The 11624-nt window shown below is 38.9% G+C and overlaps 1 pseudogene; it reads left to right on the top strand.

The window, feature by feature from the left end:
• The first annotated feature begins 8988 nt into the window (after positions 1-8988).
• LOC102853262 lies at positions 8989-9772 on the top strand (annotated as a pseudogene).
• Positions 9773-11624: the final 1852 nt, after the last annotated feature.

The raw sequence follows: 11624 nt of genomic DNA, 5'->3' as shown, positions 1-11624 counted from the left end.
TTTGTGCGGGGAGAAGGGTGCAACAATGAATGAATGGAATCCCAAAATCTCTGTAGATGTTCATTGAAATGAAAAATAAACAACCTAAATTAAAAAAAAAAGAAACAAACCATGTGAGGAATGTTGGCTCCTAACATCAAAAAACAGTGCAGCAATTTCAATAAGTAGATAAATTAATAAATAAGCCTCAAATAATCTAAAATACATATATTTGACATTATTAAAACAGCATAGAAGCCATGAAAAAAAGTCTGTATGATCCAGATTGGGAAAAAAAAATAGTACTTGAAACCAGAAATAGAGTAATTGGTAGTTTGTTGTTTTTAAAATGCCAGTCCGTATCTACCCTATGAACAAAAGATCTGAACCCTGTTCTAACTTGTGCCAGCCTCAACCTGGTTAAAGTTCTTCCTTTCCCTAATCTACTCTCCATCCTTCCCAACATCTTGTTCTTCTCTAATGAATAGCACCTCCTAGACCATGTCCAAAGTATGTGAGACCTCATCATTCTTGCCTCCAAAGAGCACTCCAGCTGCATCCTCTCCAAGACATATCTAATCATTCTCTAGGCTGTCCATGGGATGTTGAGTGCTCTTCTCCAGCGTCACAACTCAAAGGCATCAATTCTTTTTCTGTCATCCTTCATTGTCTAGCTTTCAGATGCATAGCTAGTAATAGGAAAGACTAGGGCATGAATCAGACACACCTTAATCCTCAAACTGACATCACTACTCCTCAATACTTTGGAAAGGTCCCTAACTGCAGATTTTCCCAGTGCAATAGGTCTCCTTATTTTTCGACTGCTTGTACCAAGGGTATTAATCATGGATCCAAGCAAATTGACAGTTTCAATCTTTTCTCCATCCATCATGACACTGCCTATTGGTCCATTGGCAAGAATCTTTGTTTTTTGATATTGCATTCTCTGATCTTCTACAACAAGTGCTTCAAGTCCTCCTCACTTTCAGAAAGCAAGGTTGTGTCATCTGCATAACGCAGGTTATTGATAAATCTCCCTCTAATCCTGATGCTACATTCCTCTTAATCGAGTCCACCTTCTCAGATAATTTGCTCAGTATACAGACTGAACAGGTATGGAGAGAAAATACAACCCTGACGCACTCCTTTCCCAATTCCAAACTATGTAGTGCTCTCCTGCTCCATTCTCACAACAGCCTCCTAATTCAGGTTTAGGTTCCACATGAGTACCTTCAAGTGCTCTGGGTTCCCATTCATCTCAACTTCAACCACAACTTGTCATGATCCACACAGTCAAACACCTTTGCACAGACAATAAAGCACAGATAGACACTCTTCTGGTATTCCTAACTTTCAGCCAGCATCCATCTGGCATCAACAATGATATTCCTAGTGCCATAGCCTCTTCTAAATCCTGCTTGAAGGGTAGTTAAAAAATAGAAATATGAAGGATTGTGACTGGGAACATGGAAAAAAAATACTTGTTTTCCTATAGCTTTCTCCAAGTCTGCTCTACACATTCATTTATAGCTAGCACTGCATGCTGGCCATATGCAGATAAACCCTGAAAATCACTTTAAATATCACACTGGTCCTTTTGAGAATTCTAAAAGAAAGGAAACACAGAGATACCTCGAATGATTTGACTAACAATCTGGGCTAATGTTACAACATTGGAAATCAAATGCTAGCTAGCCTAACCTCAATGCTCTTTTCATTTTTGGCCACTGTGTTGTACTGTAACTCATGTTTTTATTTGATAAAACTGTATTGAGAAAAGCCACAAAGGACTTGCTTCTGGATACATATACCTGCAACATTTCCAGGAACATGATGTCTTTTTAGGAATTTTTGCACTAACAATATATCCCACTTTACCAGGAAGGAGATGCAGTTAGTGACTTTTGAAGGAACAGTCACTCATTGAACACTACTAATCTTTTGGTGACGAAAACATTTCAGGATCCTTAGAGTATGATATTTGCCTGTAAACCTTCATAATTCTGGTACTTAGTATGTTAATATTGAAACAGTATTCATCTCCTGGAGATGTCTTCTTTGGTAAAAATATTTCTATGGTGTTACCTATAAAGGAATAGACTGTTGCTTCTTTCTTGACTTCATTTTGGTATTAATAATAAAGCACTACCAGTTCCAAATTCACTCACTAATGTGCAAAAATGCTAAATGATTTCTGATCAAATCAGAGAATGCTTTTTGATTTAAAGCAAAATAACTTCCATCTACCCAGGAGTAAATTTGCTGCCAATTTCTCTTTTATTTATAATTTTCTGTTATTGTTATTAACTTTCACCTGTATTTTTTTTAACTTGAGGACCTCCTTGAGTTTCATTATATTCATTTGGCCTCACTTAATCTCCTGTCAGAGGCTAGAGGAGACTTAGTTACCTAATCAAATAGTTTTGATGCAAAACATATGTTGAAGAAGTTTTGTGTTTTCCTCTTGGTTAGAGATGGAGTTGCAAAGGACTGGCATTAAAGTCGGGTTAAATATTACAGGACCAGCAAGAATTCCCTCTCTCAGCTTCCTGATATTTGGCATGTCTCCAAGGTAGTGGTCCTCAAAGAAAGCTGCTTATTAGAATAATGAGGCATTTTTATTTAATTTTTTAAAATTAATCTCCGTTGCCTCTCTTATGATAAGATAGATACTCAATTAGTCAGTCTGGACAGGGACCAAGGTATCAGTATCATATATATACATATATATACACACACACACAGTATCACATATATAATACACACACACACCCCACACACACACACCCCCCACACACACACACCCACACACACCCCCAACTGGTTACAATGTCTTTTCAGCATTTGTCCACTGACCTTTCTTTTTCTTTTTATCACATGTACTTGTGGTAAATATTACAAATATTACACCATGGGACAGTGGATGTATACTGAAGCAAAGATTATCTCCTATATCAGAATTGCTTACACTAGTGTTTCTCAAAGTGATATCAGGTTTAGTAACAAGAGTGTCCTTTGGGACCTTGTAACCCCATTGTTTGGGAACCTCCTGATGAGGAACTCTGGGGCTAGACTGAAACATGGAGTTTCACTAAGCCCTTCAGAAAATTCTGATAACTGCTGAAAGTTTGAGAACACTACATTAGTGTCTTGCTTCTCAAAGTGTGTTCCAACTTAATGTTATCTAGGAGTCTTTAAAATGCAAAATGGCAGGCTCTACCTCAGAAAATCAGAATCTGCATTTTAACAAAACTACTGGGTCCTTTTGTTAGCCATAATAACATTTGAGATATTGGAAATAGTGCAGCCAGGGTGCTACTTACAGGCAATTAAGGTCAGACTTCATTTTACATACTTTATTTAGGCTTGCTCTCAAGAGACAGTCCTTGGAAAATAACACCATATTTTGAAAAATAGAGGTTCAATAAAAGAGAGGAAGATATTTAACTAGATGCATTGACATTGACTGCACCAATGGGGTTTGGCATAGCAGATGTTAAGAAAGCCACAGATTGGGGCAGCATTTTGATCCGTATGGTACATGTTGTTGTTGTTGTTGTTAAGTGCCATTGAGCTGTAGGCATCTCATAGTGACCCTATGAATGAAAGACCTGGACTCTTGTGTAGCTTTCATCATTTCTCCAGGTTCATAGAGTTTCCAGAGGCAAGCTATTTTGGAAGTGGTTGCCACTCCTGCTTCCATGCTTGTTTTAATTGAGGAGCTCCACCAAACGCTGTCCACCATGGGTAACCAGTACCACACTTGACGCATCAGTGCCAGTGTCCAGCATCACAGCCACCAAGAGTTACCTTTGTACAACAAATGGACAGACCAGTGTTATATGACCTAGAAGAATATTTGACCAAAACCAATTAAAACCAGGCCTTAGGACTGTGGATTAAAGTCACCTACCTTTGGCTTTGTAGCATCACTTTCTGTGCAGTAAACCAACTGAGCGCTCTCTATTTTGTTGTTAAGTGCCATCGAGTAGCAGGTGACTCACAAGGACCCTATAAACAAAAGAACGGAACACTCGTATAACTTTCATCCTTTCTCCAGGTTCCATAGGGTTTCTGGATGCAGGCTGTTTCAGAAGTGAATGCCAGTCCTGCTTCCAAACCCAAATCAGTTTGGGGGTTCCAACAAACACTGCCCATGATGGGTAGCCAATTATAGTGTTTGACACACCTATGACCCAGTTGTCCATCAACGCAGCAACTCTATGTTGTTTCTGTGGAGCAAATAGACAGGCCTCTGCTGTACCACTCAAAAAAGTGTTCATCCAAAATTAATTAACATTTGGCCTGATAAACAGATTCACAACACACTAGCACTCAGCCTGCAGGCATGGCCAAGCACATCAATATTTTAAAATTGTGGCCTGCCCAAATGCTGACAGACTCTGGGCCAGAGAACCCCACTTCATCTGGCAAGTCCCATCTGCTGACACCCACTTGGGATGAAAAGAAAGCCGTAAGAGCCCCTAGTGTTCCAGACATGTCCCTCCTCGTGAGAGGTGGTACATACATAGGGTTATTCTGAGTTGGAATCTACTTTATGGCACTGAGCAACAACAACAAAAGTATGACAAAAACTGGGTTAGAAGGAAAAAATATGTTTACTGATCTTTTAATTTTATTCCTTTTTCAAGTTGTGGTCTACAAGGAATTAGCATTAGAATTCTTGCCTCCAAGAAGCACCCTGGTTTCACTCTCTCCAGGACAAACCTGTTTGTTCTCATTGCAGTCTATAATAGATTCTATATTCTTCTCCAGCACCACAGCTCAAAGGTATCAATTCTTCTTGTATCATCCCTAGTCTTTGTCCAACTTTCTGAAGCATAGCATGTAATTGCAAAGATCATGGTTTGGATCAAATGCATTTTAGTCTCCAGACTGACATTGTTATTCTTCAGTACTCTCGAGATGTCCCTGACAACACACTTTAGCAATGCAATTCATATTTTGATTTCCTGACTGCTGGTGCCAAGAGCGTTGACTGTGGAGCCGAGCAAACTGAAGCTGTGAACAATCTCAATCTCTTCGCCATCCATCCTGACGCTGCCAACTGGTCCAGTGGCAAGAATCTTTGTCTTCTTGACATTGTGTCCCATTCGCAGCAAGTGCATGATGTCCTCCTCAGTTTCAGCAAGCAGGGCTGTGTCATCTGCATAACGCAGATTGTTAATAGATCTTCCACCAATCCTGATGCCACAATTCTCCTCATAGAGCCCAGCTTCTCAGATAATCTGCTCTGCATACATGTTGAAAAGGGATGGAGACAAGATGCATCCCTGGCGTACACCCTTCCCAATTTTGAACCATGCAGTGTTACCCTGCTCTGTTCTGACTACTGCCTCTTGATCCAAGTACAGGTTTCGCACTAGCACAATTAAATGTTCTGGGATTCCCATTCTTCTCAGAGTCAGCCACAGTTTGTTATGATCCACACAGTCAAATGCTTTTGCATAATCAATGAAACACAGATAGGCATTCTTCTGGTATTCTCTGCTTTCAGCCAAGATCCATCTTACATCAGCAACAATATCCCTAGTACCACGACCCCTTCTAAACCCAGCCTGGACTTCCAGCAGTTCTCTCCTGATGTGCTGTTCTAATCGTTTTTGGATGATCTTCAGTAGAATCTTGCTTGCATGTGAAATCAAAGACACTGTTCTGTAATACATTGACAGAGAATTACCAAAATTACAAGCTGAGTTTAGAAGAGATCGTGGCACTAGATACATTATTGTCAATGTCAGATAGATCTTGTATGAAAGCATAGAGTACCAGAGGAATGCCTTTCTCTGTTTCATTGACTATGCAAAGGCATTTGACCAGTTGAATCACAACAAATTATGACTAACCTTGAGAAAAATAGGAATCCCAGAATTCTTGATTGTGCTCACGCAAAACCTATAATCTGAACAGAAAATAGTCATCAGAACAGCACTAAGAAATAATACATGGTTCAAAATCAAGATAGGAGTACAACAGGGATGTGTTCCGTCTCTATACCTTTTCACTGTGTATGCAGGACAGATTTTTCAGGAAGTTGGGCTTTATAAAAATGAAGGTGGAATCAGGATTAGTAGAAGATTCATGAACAATTTGCAATATGCAGATAACACAACTTTGCTTGCTGAAACTAAGGAGATCAAACTGAATTGTTTGCTGCAGAAGGTCAAGAACTGTAGTCTTCAATATTAATTGAAGTTTAACATCAAGAAGACAAAGATTCTCACCAGTAGGCCAATTGGCAGCACCATGACAGACAAGGAAGAGATTGAGGCTGTTAATAATTTCAATTGTTTGGTTCCTCAAACAACACTCTTGGCACCAGTATATAGGAAATCAAAAGACAAATTGCGTTGGGTAAGTTTGCTGCCAGTACCTCTCCAAAACACTAAAATCAGTGAGTTGGAAGAAAAGAACCAAACTGGAAACATACTAAAGGAAATATCAGAGATGAGAAGTAAAGAAAATGAAGAAAATAGAACCATGTAGGATGATATCAAAAGGAAAATCATACATATGATTCGAATTCAAGAACAGGGAAGTGACAGGAAGTCACTGAGACAAATGTCAAAGAGGTACTGGCGGTGGGGTGAGCGGGGCAGGCAGAGCAGCCTGCTGCACCGGAGGAGGGGACCCATTGGAAGGAGGTTGTGAGGCATCAGAACTAAGGAAAAAGACTAGCAATGGCTGTGGAAGAACTTTCGTTTATAATAAAGAGATGCCAGATCCTAGACGAAGAAGACTTTAAAAAAGAAGATTTTGGCCTATTTCAGTTAGCAGGTCAAAGGTGCATAGATTAAGGGCACATAGATCAACTATTGGAAAGTAATCAAAATGAAAAGAAGAAGATTATCATCAGGAATATGGAATGGAATCTTGTAGGTCCTGTTGTTCGATGCCTTTTATGGAATGATAAGGAAGATGATAAAAGGAAAGATTATTTTCTGATGCAGGATTTATTGGTAAAGTTGTGTAATCCAAAGGAATTATTGTTGGGTTTGCTTGAAAGAGGTACTAGAAGAAAACTTCCCTGGTATATTGAGGAGTAAGGAAATCCACATTTGAGAAGCAAAATGTACAAATAGGCAAGACTCAAAACCAAAAAACATCATGACATATCATAGTCAAATTTTCAAAATTAAAATAGTAGGATAGAATACTAAAAGCAATGTGAGAAAAATAGTCACTTACAAAGGGGAAATAATTAGATTAAGTTCTGATGTCTCAGCAGAAACTGTGTGAGCTAGAAGAAAATGGGATGGTATACACCGAAATTTGAGAGAAAACAATTGCCAGCCAAGGACCCTATGTCCAACCAAGCTCTCCATCAAATATGAAGGACAAATTAGATTCTTTGCAGAAAAGAAGGAACTTATGGAATTTGAGAAAACAAGACCAAAACTACAGAGATGCCAAAGGAAAGTAGATAGACTACAGTAACCAGAAACAATAGAAAAAGAAATGGCAATGGTAAAACCTGGCCTGAAAACAACCACACTTAATGTCAATATACTAAATGCACCATTTAATGGAAAAAGAGTAGCAGAATGGATAAAATAACCAGCTCATCAATATGTTGCATATAAGAGACACATCTATAAAATGGAGACAAAGACTCAAAATCAAAACTGGAAAAGAATACATATTAAATGGCAACCACAAAAAAAGGAGTGACAATATTAACCTGATAAAATATACTTCAGAATGAAAACCACCATAAAGGATAAGAAAGGGCATTACATGCTCATTAAAGGCACAATAGATCAAGAAGACATACCTTGGTCAACATTTACACACCAAATGATAGATCTGAAAAATACATAAAACAATGGTTTACAGAAATGAAGAAAGAAATAAAAAATACTATAATAGTGGTAGGAGACTTTAACACAGCACTATCAACAAAGGATAGACCAACTCAAAAGAAAAAAAAAAGATGCAGAAGATCTAAAATACACAATCAGCCAACTTGACCTTGTGGATTAATTCAGGGTACTTCACCCAACTAAAACTCTATTCACTTTCTTCTCATGGGCACATGATACATTCTCCAGAATAGGTCACATATTAGGACACAAAGCAAATCTCAACACATTTTTAAAAAAAATTAAAGTAATGCAAGGTATCTTCTCAGACCAAAATGCTATAAAACTAGAAATTAACCGTAGAAAGGTAAAGGTTACAAAACCACTTAAGTGGAAAAAAATAACTCTCTTCTAGAACAAGATTGGGTTATAAAGGAAATAAAGATGAAATTAAAGAATTCCTTGAAACAAATTAAAATACAACAAAGGAAAAACTCTGAGATGCAGCTAAGGCAGTCCTCAGGTGGCAGGTCATAACAATAGACACACATATAATAAAGAAAGAAAGAAAAGAGCAATGACTTAATTCAACATCTTCATTAAATAGGAAAAGAACAATCTAATCCTTCAGCCTCTAGGTGAAAAGAAATGATAAGGACAAAAGCTAAAATCAAAGATATAGAAAACAGAAAAACAATTGAAATGATGAATAAGACCAGGAGCTGGTTTTTCGAAAGGGACAATAAAATTGACAAAACACTCCTAAACTTAACAAAAGAAGAATAAAGACACAGATACCTTGATTAAGAAATGATAGAGGTGACATCACAGAAGAACCATATAAAATCAAATCATTATCAGTGTAGTATGAAAAGCTATACTCTGATAACTTTGAAAACCTACAGGAAATGGAAAAATTCCTTGAAACTCATGACTTAGCCAGATTGACACTGTCAAATGTAGAACACTTTAACAGACCTATCACAAAAGAAGAAATTGAGTGCGCAGCGCAAACCCCCGGAGAGCGCGCTCTGAGACGCGGCGGCATTAAGCGGCTGCGGAACCAGCGGGGTGGTGTGGTCGTCTAGTTCTCAGGCTTCCTGTTCTCGCTGACCCTCCAGAGGCCTCAACCTGCTGGACATTCCCCTTCACTCGCCTGCAGCTGCGTCTTTGTGACTCCGCCACCATGTTTGAGGCGCGCCTGGTCCAGGGCTCTATCCTGAAGAAAGTGCTAGAGGCGCTCAAGGATCATCAACGAGGCCTGCTGGGACATCAGCTCGAGTGGCGTGAACCTGCAGAGCATGGACTAGTCCCACGAGTCCTTGGTGCAGCTCACTCTGCGCTCCGAGGGCTTCCACACCTACCGCTGCAACCGCAACCTGGCCATGGGCGTGAACCTTACCAGCATGTCCAAAATCCTCAAGTGTGCTGGCAACGAAGACATCATTACCCTGAGGGCTGAAGATAACGCAGACACTCTGGCACTGGTGTTTGAAGCGCCAAACCAAGAAAAAGTTTCTGACTATAAAATGAAGTTAATGGATTTAGATGTTGAACAACTTGGAATTCCAGAACAAGAGTATAGCTGTGTAGTAAAAATGCCTTCTGGTGAATTTGCACGTATATGCCGAGATCTCAGTCATATTGGAGATGCTGTTGTCATTTCCTGTGCAAAAGACGGCGTGAAATTTTCTGCAAGTGGAGAACTTGGAAATGGAAACATTAAATTGTCACAAACAAGTAATGTTGATAAAGAGGAGGAGGCTGTTACCATAGATATGAGTGAGCCAGTTCAGCTCATTTTTGCGCTTAGATACCTGAATTTCTTTACAAAAGCTACTCCGCTGTCTGCCACAGTAACACTCAGTATGTCTGCTGATGTCCCCCTTGTTGTAGAATATAAACTTGCTGATATGGGACACTTAAAGTATTATTTGGCTCCCAAGATTGAAGATGAAGAAGCATCTTAGACCTACCCAAAGGCAAAGAATAGAAAACCATGTTCTTTGAGAACAGCTTACAAGAGTCCAGCTTGTACTTCAGTCTGACACCAAACTTGTACCTCTGAGTACTTTGTAGATACTGTTGTTTTTTGTAAATAACCTATTTTCTCTACTCTCTAAAATTTGTTAAAAGAATAAAAAGTCAAATCTCTTAACCTAGAAAAAGAAAAAGAAGAAATTGAGCAAGTCATAAAAATACTTCCCCATTAGAGAAGTCCTGGACCAGATGGATTGATAGCTGAATTCTACCAAACATTCAGAGAATATTTATCACCAAATCTACTTAAAGTATTTTAAAAAATTGAAAAAGAACACTCCCAGTGTCATTCGACGAAGCAAGAAGAACTCTAATACCAAAACCAGGCAAAGATAATACCAAGAAGAAAATTACAGACTAGTATCTCTCATAAATATAGATGAAAAAATCCTTAACAAAATCCTAGTCAATAGAATACAAAAGAACATCAAAAAACACAGTTCACCGTGATCAAGTGGCATTCATAACAGGTTTTCAAAGATGGTTCAACATAACGAATGCAATCAACATAATTAACACAGCCATATTAACAAAGCAAATGAAAAGAACCATATGATCCTAGCAATTGACACAGAAAAGGCATTTGACAAAATCTAATACTTCTTCCTGATAAAGACACTCAGTAAAATTGGAATAGAAGGGAATTTCCTCAACACTGCTGTTTTTTGTTATGTGTTGTCAAATCATGTGCAACTCATAGAGACTCTATGTACAACAGAGATGAACCCTGCTCTATCTGAACCACCCTTACTGTCTCTGACATACCTACCTGCGTTATTCCAGTCAGTGTGTTAATCAGTCTCATCAAGGGTCTTTTCCTCTGGTGCTATCTCTCCACCTTCCCAAGCATAATGTTCCTCTCTAAGGACTGGTCCTTCCTTGCACAGGCCCAAAGTATGTCAGACGAAGCATCAGAATCCTTGCCTCCAAGGAGCAGCCTTGTTTCATCCTTTCTAGGGTGAATCTTTTTTTTCAATAGTCCGTGGTAAATTCAATACTCTTTTCCAGCACCACAACTCAAAGGCATCAATTCTGCTATCATTCCTAGTCATTTTCCAGCTTTCTGAAACATAGCACATAATTGCAAAGACGATGGCCTGGATCAGGCATCCCTTAGTCTCCAGACTGACATTGTTGCTATTCAATACTCTGTAGAGGTCCCTGAAAGCAGACTTTCCCAATGCAATTTGTCTTTTGATTTCCTGGCTGCTGGTATTGAGAGTGTTGTTTGTACAGCCTCAACATAGTAAAAAGTATATATGCAAAACCAAGAGCCAATATCATTCTCGATGGAGAAAGACTAAAAGCATTTTCTTTGTGAACAGGGACCAGATAAGGATGTCCACTGTCACTACTTCTATTCAATATTATATAGGAAGTGCTTGCTAAGGCAAAATGACAAGTTGTTGTTGACTGCTGTTGAGGCGAGCAGGACTCATAGCCATCCTATGGACAAAATGCATGAACCCTTTCTATAACTATGGTCATTTATCAAAGTTTAGAGGCATATTGTTTAGAAAATTGATGCCACTTCTGCTTCCAAACATGTCTTTAACTGGGAGCTCCATCAAACACTGTCTACCATGGGAAACCATTATGGCATTTGACAACCCAATGGCAAAAGATTCAGCATCACAGCAACACCAAGTAACCTCAGTATAGAGAAGGAAAGAAAAGGTATCCAGAGTGGCAGAGATGGTTGGTTCAAAATTGAGAAGGGCATAGGCCAAGGATGCATCCTATCTCCATACCTTTTCAATCTGTATGCAGAACAGATTATCC

This window comes from Elephantulus edwardii, unplaced genomic scaffold (assembly GCF_000299155.1).
Source record: "Elephantulus edwardii isolate Elephantulus edwardi_28Jun2011 unplaced genomic scaffold, EleEdw1.0 scaffold00017, whole genome shotgun sequence".
Classification (NCBI taxonomy): Eukaryota; Metazoa; Chordata; class Mammalia; order Macroscelidea; family Macroscelididae; genus Elephantulus; species Elephantulus edwardii.
The sequence above is the reverse complement of the archived record's forward strand: the minus strand, read 5'-3'. Positions and strand labels throughout refer to the sequence as shown.